The sequence below is a fragment of the Triticum aestivum genome, chromosome 4D (genome assembly GCF_018294505.1).
Source record: "Triticum aestivum cultivar Chinese Spring chromosome 4D, IWGSC CS RefSeq v2.1, whole genome shotgun sequence".
NCBI lineage: Eukaryota > Viridiplantae > Streptophyta > Magnoliopsida > Poales > Poaceae > Triticum > Triticum aestivum.
This window is the reverse complement of record NC_057805.1, coordinates 351,483,520-351,494,467: the sequence shown is the minus strand read 5'-3', so window position 1 is coordinate 351,494,467 and position 10,948 is coordinate 351,483,520.

The window sequence follows — 10,948 nt, the reverse complement described above, 5'->3', positions numbered from 1 at the left end:
AGCTAATGAAGAAAAATGACGGAAACAGTGAAGACAATGCAAAGTTGAAGAAATTGAACAACTGAGGAATTTCAAAACTGAGGAAAAACTCAAATTGAAGATTTTCAACTTTGGTGGTGGCGTGACCCACCGGATAAGAATGATGATTTCAGACACCGCGTATAATTGTCGTAGGGTTCTGAGGATCAAATTCTTCGTTAATTTCTTCACACTTAGAGTGTTATTCTTCATTGATTGAAGAAAAACGTTTCTTCATGTGTTGCACATCTAAGTCATCAATTTTTCATAAGTGTTAGGATGAGTGTTCTTTTCAAAGAATATTCGAAGATTCTAGGATATATAGCTCACACCGTAACTTGCTAAATCTCTTCTCATCCAAGGGCTTTGTGAAGATATCGGCTAGCTATTCTTCAGTCTTCACATGCTCAATAGAAATGTCGCCCTTCAACACATGATCACGAAGAAAATGATGACGAACCTGAATGTGCTTTGTCTTCGAGTGATGAACTGGGTTGTGAGCAATCTTGATGGCACTCTCATTGTCACAGAAGAGAGGCACATTCTTCACGTTGACGCCGTAGTCCTTGAGAGTTTGCTTCATCCATAGCAATTGAGCACAGCAAGAACCAGCAGCAATGTACTCAGCTTCAGCAGTAGACAGTGATACGTAGTTCTGTTTCTTCGAGGACCAACAGACCAAAGATCGTCCGAGGAAATGACATGTACCAGATGTTGACTTGTGGTCCACACGATCACCAGCATAGTCAGAGTCAGAATATCCAATGAGATCAAAAGCCGAGCGCTTGGGGTACCATAATTCAAGTGTTGGTGTGTGAGCTAGATATCGAAGAATATGCTTCACAGCCTTATGGTGTGATTCCTTTGGTGTAGCTTGAAATCGGGCACACATGCAAACACTAAGCATAATGTCTGGCCTAGATGCACATAAGTACAATAAAGAACCAATCATGGAGTGGTATACCTTATGATCGAAGTCAATACCATTTTCATCAGTGCACAGATGGCCATTTGTGGGCATAGGAATTTTGACACCTTTGCAATCTTGCATGCCGAATTTCCTCAGTACATCCTTGAGGTATTTCTCCTGAGATATGAATATGCCATTGCGCTGTTGACGAATTTGAAGACCTAAGAAGAATTTCAATTCTCCCATCATAGATATTTGATATTCTTCACTCATCATATAGGCAAATTCATCACTATAACGTTGGTCAGTACAGCCAAAGATAATATCATCAACGTATATTTGGCACACAAACAGTTCACTATCATAAGATTTAATGAAAAGAGTAGGGTCGAGTGAACCGGGTTTGAAGCCTTTCTTCATGAGGAATTCCTTCAAAGTATCATACCACGCCCGAGGGGCCTGCTTGAGGCCATAGAGGGCCTTATTGAGTCTGAAGACTTTGTCAGGATGCTTTGGATCTTCAAAACCTGGGGGTTGAGCAACATATACTTCTTCCTCAAGCTTACCATTGAGGAATGCACTTTTCACATCCATTTGATATAAAGTGATATCATGATGGTTAGCATAAGCAAGTAATATGCGAATAGCCTCAAGTCTAGCAACAGGTGCAAAAGTTTCATCGAAATCAATTCCTTCAACCTGTGTGTAGCCTTGAGCTACAAGCCGAGCCTTATTCCTCACCACAAGGCCATTTTCATCTTGCTTGTTGCGGTAGATCCACTTTGTGCCAATGATATTATGCTTGCAAGGATCTGGACGTTTGACCAGTTCCCAGACGTTATTGAGCTCAAACTGATGTAGTTCTTCTTGCATGGCCTGAATCCACTCAGGCTCCAGAAATGCTTCATCTACCTTAGTGGGCTCTGTGATAGGGACAAAAGCATAGTGCCCACAAAAGTTAGATAAATGTGAAGCTTTTGAGCGTGTCAGAGGACCTGGTGCTTCAATGTCATCGATGATCTTTTCAACTTGCACTTCTTTTACAACGCGAGGATGAGCTGGTTGTCGTCGAGGAATTTGATCAGCATTTTCTTCAGCACCATTTTCTTCAGGTGCATTAGCTCGACGTTCTTCATGTTCTGGAATGAATTCTTCAGCAGATTCTTCAGTAGGAATGACATCCTCAGTAGCCTTGAACTTGATAGTTTCCTTAGGTGCTGGTTCATCTATCACAGAAGGTAGGTGCTCTCTTTGCGAGCCATTAGTTTCATCGAACCGCACATCTATAGTTTCAACAACCTTGTGAAGAACGTTGTTGAAGACTCTGTAGGTGTGCGAGTCCTTTCCGTAACCAAGCATAAAACCTTCATGTGCTTTCGGTGCAAATTTTGAGTTGTGATGAGGATCTCTAATCCAACATTTAGCACCGAAGACTTTGAAATAACTCACATTGGGTTTCTTGTCAGTGAGGAGTTCGTAGGCAGTCTTCTTGAAGAATTTGTGAAGATATACCCTGTTGATGATGTGGCACGCAGTATAAATTGCCTCAATCCAGAAGTGACGAGGCGTCTTGTACTCATCAAGCATTGTGCGAGCCATCTCAACAAGAGTCCTGTTCTTGCGCTCCACGACGCCATTCTGCTGAGGAGTATAAGGAGCAGATAAGTCATGAGTAATACCAAGTTCATCAAGATAGTCATCAAGACCAGAATTCTTGAACTCAGTTCCATTGTCGCTTCTGATGTGCTTGATCTTCACACCAAAGTTGGTTGAAGCCCTCGAGGAAAATCGTTTGAAGACTTCCTGCACTTCATGTTTGTAAGTGACAATATGTACCCATGTGTAACGAGAGTAATCATCAACAATAACAAAGCCATAGAGAGATGCATCATTTGTGACTGCAGAATAATGGTTAGGACCGAAGAGATCCATATGAAGCAATTCAAATGGTCGAGTAGTGGTCATGATAGTCTTCGCTGGATGCTTAGTCTTTGTCATCTTCCTAGCTTCACAGGCTCCGAATAAGTGATCCTTGAGGAATTTGACATTCTCAATGCCAATGACATGCTTCTTCTTCGCAAGCGTGTGCAAATTCCTCATGTCTGCATGACCAAGTCGTCGATGCCATAGCCAGCCTTCTGAAGCTTTTGCAAGTAGGCACACGGCTGGTTGTGGTCCTGTAGAGAAATGAACAATATACAAGTCTCCTCTCCTAAAGCCTTCGAAGACTTTGGAATTGTCAGCTTCCATAACCACAACACAACGATACTTGCCAAAGAAAACAACCATATCAAGATCGCAAAGCATTGAGACAGACATGAGGTTGTATCCTAAGGACTCGACAAGCATGACTTTGTCCATGTGTCGATCCTTTGTGATCGCAACCTTACCTAGACCCAATACCTGACTTTTGCCTTTGTCAGCGAAGATGATATGCTTCAGATGCGATGGTGATAAGGGAGCATCCATCAATAGATTCTTGCCACCAGTCATGTGATTTGTACATCCACTATCGAGGACCCACTCAGTGGCTTTGGGTTGATCATCCTGCAGATGAATTAGTGCAGCTTACGAACTTCATATACTTCATCAGTGAAGAATATGACATCACAATTCATCAGATCAATTTCATCAAGCAATGCAACAGATAAAGTAGTATGAGGACGTGAGAAATGAAAGTTCATTTCTTCATGATTAGCCTGCGTCCTTTCAGGCAACTTTCAGGTCTCTAGCAAATTCTTCAGACGTTTGAGCACGTCTGGAGACCTGACCCTGCAGAAGAGATTAGTTCTTTTTCTTCACCACCCACATCTGAAGGGGTGGCAAAGAGTTCATCACTCTGCGAGCTCCATGCGAGAAAGGTGGCATAGAAGCCAGTCCATTTCGTTTCACATAAGAGGAGCTAGGATAAGCATATGAATAAGTAGAGAAATTCTTCGAGGACTTATGAACATAATGGTTTGAAGAATAATGCACATATTCATAGCCCTTAGCTCTTCCCTGCGAAACAGAGTTGTTAGCACGATGATAATCATATGAGGACTTTGATCCTTTTGAGGAATATGATCCACGTGAGAAATTTGGTCCGTATGAGGACTTGGATCCATATGAAGAATTTGATCTGGGGTTCCTATTCTTCACAGGTGGTCTCATGAGGACATTCACCTGAAGACTTTCAAGGCACTTTTTGGGAACCCAGATTTTCTTCATAGGGGAACCGTTCCTGCAATTAGTGCCAACATATCTAGCAAATACTTCACCATTCTGATTTTTGAACAGTTTATAGTTGGAGTCAAATGACCCATCAGAAGAATGAGGAGATTCACATGTAAAGCCAGATAGATTAGATGGATCAACTGGAGGTCCCTTTGCAGCAACCCATGAGGTTTTGGGGTACTGCTCAGGCTTCCAATATGTACCATCAGCATTGAGTTTCCTCTCAAAGGTAATACCATCTTTCCTAGGGTTCCTGTTGAGGATCTGCTTTTTAAGCACATCACAAAGAGTCTGATGCCCTTTGAGGCTTTTGTACATGCCTGTCATGTACAATTCCTTCAGCCCTGCATCGTCAGTGATACTAGCAATGTCCTCAGATGAGGAATTAGTGATAGCAGAGACAGTTGAAGAATTTGTAGCATTAGAAGCATTTGAACATTCAGGTGAAGAATTAGCAGATTCACGTTCAATGCATTTCAAACATGGAGGAACAAATTCTTCCTGAGCAGCGCTGATTTGTTGAGCAAGTAATGAATCGCGCTCCTTCTGAAGATCTTCATAACTCACTCTTAGCTTCTGAAGATCTTGCTTTCTTTGAAGAAATTCATAAGAAAGCTTCTCATGATCAGATAAGAGAGTGTTATGATGACCTTGAAGGTTGTCAAACCTAGTCTGAAGTCTCTGAAGATTTCAGTTAAGGTTTTAGTGCGATCCATTTCTTCACCCAACATATCATCACTTTTGTCTAGCATGTTTTGAACCTTTTCAAAAGCCCTTTGTTGTTTCACAGCAATCTTAGCAAGTTAAGAATAGCTGGGCTTGAGGTTTTCATCGGATTCATTCTCACTAGATTCAGAGGAGGTATATTTGAGTACCTTGGCACCCTTTGCCATGAAGCAATAGGTGGGAGCGTAGTCATCATTGCCTTCATCAGCCTTGTTGGTGAGGTCATCTTCTTCAGTGTTGAAGATAGACTTGCTAACGAATGCAGTAGCGAGGGCTAGGCTCGCCACACCAGACTCGGACTCCTCAGATGCCTCCTCTTCCTCATTTTCTTCAGATTCAGCCTCAGAGTCCATTTCCTTGCCAATGAATGCCCGAGCCTTCCTGGAGCTGCTCTTCTTGTGAGATGAAGACTCTGAGGATTTTGATGATGAAGATTTTGAGGATTTCTTCTTTTTCTTCGCATCATCAGAACTGTAATCCTTGTATTTCTTCTTCTTTGATTCCTTTTCCCACTGAGGACAATCTTGAATGTAGTGTCCAGGTTTCTTGCACTTGTGACAAAGCCTCTTCTTGTAGTCACTGGATGAGGAATCATTGCTCCTTGAGGGTCTTCCAAAGCGACCACGTCTTGAGAACTTCTGGAATTTCTTCATGACCAGTGCTAGTTCATGGCTCAGTTCTTCAGGATCACTGCTGCCAGAGTCTTCATCTTCAGACTCAGAAACTGCCTTGGCCTTCAGTGCACGTGATCTGCCATAGCTCGAACCATAGAGATCTCTCTTTTCAGCAAGCTGGAACTGATGAGTATTTAGCCTCTCGAGGATATCAGCGGGATCAAGTGACTTGTAATCAGCACGCTCTTGTATCATCAATGCCAGATTATCAAATGAGGAATCAAGCGATCTCAGCAGTTTCTTCACCACCTCATGGTCGGTGATGTCAGTGGCACCAAGTGCTTGAAGCTCATTTGAGATGTCAGTGAGGCGATCGAAGGTTTGTTGAACATTTTCATTGTCGAGTCTTTTGAAGCGGTTGAAGAGATTGCGAAGAACATCAACTCGAGAGTCACGCTGTGTTGAGACTCCTTCATTGACTTTGGACAGCCTATCCCATATAAGCTTAGCAGTTTCCAAAGCACTCACTCTTCCATACTGTCCTTTGCTCAGATGGCCACAAATGATATTCTTCGCTTGAGAATCGAGTTGCTTGAATCTCTTCACATCAGCAGCATTTAGAGAAGGTGTGACTGAGGGAACACCATTTTCCACAACATACCAGAGATCGTTATCAATTGCCTCAAGATGCATTCGCATCTTATTCTTCCAGTAGGGGTAGTCCGTCCATCGAAGGTAGGACACCCAGCAGAGACCTTGATCATACCTGCGGTCGACATAACTAAAACTCCAGGCGGTTAAACCAAAATCACACAGAACAAGGGAGTACCTTGCTCTGATACCAATTGAAAGTGCGTTATATTGACTAGAGGGGGTGAATAGGCGATTTTTATGAATTCTTCACTGAGGAATTTGCTAGTGAGGAAATTCCTTAGCGAAGAACTACTTGCAGCGGAATAAGTACTCAGAAGTAAACATAACAGAAGACAAGCATAGTCATCATGATGAAATGAAGACAAGCACAGAGTACAGAAAGCGTAATCACAGGATAACACAGGATGAAGACAAACAGACTGAAGAAATTGAACTGAGGAAATTGAGAAAGACTTCAGTCAAAGTCTTCAAACACAGATATGACAAGCACACAACACAGTAATGAGGAAATGAAAGAGTTGAGGAAATAGAACCAGTAGGCTTGGTGAAGACAATGATTTGGTAGACCAGTTCCAACTGCTGTCTCAGTTGTACATCTGGTTGGAGCGGCTCGGTATTTAAACCTGAGGACACACAGTCCCGGACACACAGTCCTCACCGTATTCTCCTTGAACTAAGGTCACACAGACCTCGTCCAATCACTCGTGGTAAGTCTTCAGGTGACTTCCGAACCTTCACAAACTCGGTCACTCGGCGATCCACAATTCCTCTTGGATGCTCTAGACCATGACGCCTAACCGTCTGGAAGAAGCACAGTCTTCAAAGGTAACAAGCGTTGGATCCACGCAGGATCAATCTCTTCAGTGATGCTCAATCACTTTGAGTTTGTAGGTGTTTGGGTTTGGGTTTTCCTCACTCGATGATTTTTGCTCAAAGTCCTCGGAGGATGGGATGCTCTCAAATGACAAGTGTCAGTTTCTCGGAGCAGCCAACCAGCTAGTGGTTGTAGGGGGCGGCTATTTATAGCCTAGGGAGCAGCCCGACATGATAAGACATAAATGCCCTTCAATGATATGACCGTTAGGTGGGTAGATATTTTGGGACACCTGGCGCATAGCACAACAACGGTCGGATATTTAAGGCTCAAATTCCTCAGGGCTATCATGTTCCTCACTGTGTAGGCAATCTGCACTGGCGAATTCCTAACTCCTCAGTCAGAACAAATTCCTCAGAGACCGGAAGAACTTCGTCTCTGTCACTGAAGAATATGACTGAACTGTATGAGATTTCCAATGGCTTCACTCGAAGGGATTGGTAGGTGTAGGATTTTGAGTTGAGCATCACATGGAAATTTTTCCTTAGTATTTCCTCGACCCCCTTTAACAGTACGGTGTTTTCTATGACTCGAGAAAGAGAAAATGAAACTACGAAAACAAAAGTCTTCACGCTTCATGTTCCTCGAATGAATACCAAGTCTTCAAGGTCACACCAATTTCTTCACTTTCAAAGTCTTCAGAAAGTCTTCAAAAATCCAAAGTCTTCAGTCGAAGAACTTCATTTTTAGGGGTCGACTTTCTCTGTAAATATCAAACTCCTCATAGACTTATAGTCCTGTCTACACTCACAAACGCATTAGTCCCTTAACCTATAAGTCTTCAATACACCAAAATCACTAAGGGGCACTAGATGCACTTACATTTTGCCTTTTTCTTTTTTATTTATTTTTCCTTTACCGTTTTCTATTATTCCCAATATATTTTAGTTTTAGCAAACTCAAAAGTTGTACCAAATCTAGTATATGTAATTATGCCACATACCGAACATTTTAGTTTTGATGTTTGAAAAGTTTTGATGTTTGTTAATAATTTAAATTTGAATTTGAATCATTTTGCACTAATGTGAGATTAACAACAGTAACCGTGGTGATGTGGCATCATTAATGTGGGATTACTATAGCTAATTATCTGGGCGTTACAATTCTCCTCCACTACAAGAAATCTCGTCCCGAGATTTTAAGAGGTGGAGTAAGAGGGAAAGATCTGGTTACGAAATTCTAACGAATCTTCTCGGTCTTGAGCGATCGATTATGTTGATGTCTTCATTTCTCTGCTTCAAGTCATCATGATGTAGTCGGCATCCTTTCTTCAGGAACTCCATCGTACTTACGAAAGAATAAAGGGTGGGTATTCCGGGAGAACGGACCTCTGCAAGTTTGACTATCTGGTCGATAACATCGGGGAAGGTGGCGGAAAGTAACTCTCAAATTGAAACTTAAGAAAATGAGAGCAAAATAAGGAGGTATCATGGGAAGTTTCGAGCGGGTAGGCAATCGCTCGATGCCTGAAATAGAGCATGAAAGGGGTTCAAAGCAACGGGAATATGTATTGTGTCTGATATCAGAGTTGATGATCTCTCAGAAGGTGGCTCGTGAATGACATATGAGGCCACGCCGAGGGATATCTTTGGAGACAGGGATATACAAAAGAGTCAGGTTTTGATCCTGTGGAACTGTGGGTTATGGGCCCACCATGTGGGTTAAAAGTAGGAGGCGATGACGTCTTACACGATCGTGTAAGCAACACATGTCAGAGCATAGCCTGTTAGTTATGTTGGCAAAACGTCGGTACCAAGGGCGAGGGACGAAGAGAACCATCTTCCTGCTCGTTGAACGAGGCGGACCAATAGGCAAAGTTCTCGTCCATTAGTGGTTACCGGAATGTCATCAACAATAGTAACAGGGTCTTGCTGACAGAATTGTACACCGAGGTGTTTACATAAGCAGGAGAATATTACTGCTTAGTGAAGGAAATATGCCCTAGAGGCAATAATAAAGTTATTATTTATTTCCTTATTTCATGATAAATGTTTATTATTCATGCTAGAATTGTATTAACCGGAAACATAATACTTGTGTGAATACATAGACAAACAGAGTGTCACTAGTATGCCTCTACTTGACTAGCTCGTTGATCAAAGATGGTTATGTTTCCTAGCCATTGACATGAGTTGTCATTTGATTAACGGGATCACATCATTAGGAGAATGATCTGATTGACTTGACCCATTCCGTTAGCTTAGCACTCGATCGTTTAGTATGTTGCTATTGCTTTCTTCATGACTTATACATGTCCCTATGACTACGAGATTATGCAACTCCCGTTTACCAGAGGAACGCTTTGTGTGCTATCAAACGTCACAACGTAACTGGGTGATTATAAAGGTGCTCTACAGGTGTCTCCGAAGGTACTTGTTGGGTTGGCGTATTTCAAGATTAGGATTTGTCACTCCGATTGTCGAAGAGGTATCCCTGGGCCCTCTCGGTAATGCACATCACTTAAGCCTTGAAAGCATTGCAACTAATGAGTTAGTTGCGGGATGATGTATTACAGAACGAGTAAAGAGACTTGCCGATAACGAGATTGAACTAGGTATTGAGATACCGACGATCGAATCTCGGGTAAGTAACATACCGATGACAAAGGGAACAACGTATGTTGTTATGCGGTCTGACCGATAAAGATCTTTGTAGAATATGTGGGAGCCAATATGAGCATCCAGGTTCCGCTATTGGTTATTGACCGGAGACGTGTCTCGGTCATGTCTACATAGTTCTCGAACTCGTAGGGTCCGCACGCTTAAAGTTTCGATGATGGTTATATTATGAGTTTATGAGTTTTGATGTACCGAAGGTTGTTCGGAGTCCCGGATGTGATCACGGACATGACGAGGAGTCTCGAAATGGTCGAGACATGAAGATTGATATATTGGAAGCCTATATTTGGATATTGGAAGTGTTCCGGGTGAAATCGGGATTTTACCGGAGTACCGAGGGGTTACCAGAACCCCCCGGGGGCTTAATGGGCCATAGTGGGCCTTTGTGGAGAAGAGGAGAGGCGGCCAGGGCAGGGCCGCGCGCCCCTCCCACTAGTCCGAATAGGACAAGGAGAGGGGGGCGGCGCCCCCCTTTCCTTCCTCTCTCCCTCCTCTTTCCCCCTCCACTCCTAATCCAACAAGGAAAAGGGAGGGAGTCCTACTCCCGGTGGGAGTAGGACTCCTCCTGGCGCCCCCTCCTGGCCGGCCGCACCTCCCCCCTTGATCCTTTATATACGGGGGCAGGGGGGCACCCTAGGGACACACCAATTGATCGTTTGATCTTTTAGCTGTGTGCGGTGCCCCCACCATAGTCCACCTCGATAATACTGTAGCGGTGCTTAGGCGAAGCCCTGCGTCGGTAGAACATCATCATCGTCACCACGCCATCGTGCTGACGAAACTCTCCCTCAACACTCGGCTGGATCGGAGTTCGAGGGACGTCAGCGGGCTGAACGTGTGCTGAACTCGGAGGTGTCGTGCGTTCGGTACTTGATCGGTCGGATCGTGAAGACGTACGACTACATCAACCGCGTTGTGCTAACGCTTCCGCTTTCGGTCTACGAGGGTACGTGGACAACACTCTCCCCTCTCATTGCTATGCATCACCATGATCTTGCGTGTGCATAGGAATTTTTTTGGAATTACTACGTTCCCTAACAGTGGCATCCGAGCCAGGTTTTATGCGTAGATGTCATATGCACGAGTAGAACACAAGTGAGTTGTGGGCGATATAAGTCATACTGCTTACCAGCATGTCATACTTTGGTTCGGACGGTATTGTTGGATGAAGCGGCCCGGACCGACATTACGCATATGCTTACGCGAGACTGGTTCTACCGACGTGCTTTGCACACAGGTGGCTGGCGGGTGTCAGTTTCTCCAACTTTAGTTGAACCGAGTGTGGCTACGCCCGGTCCTTGCGAAGGTTAAAACAGCA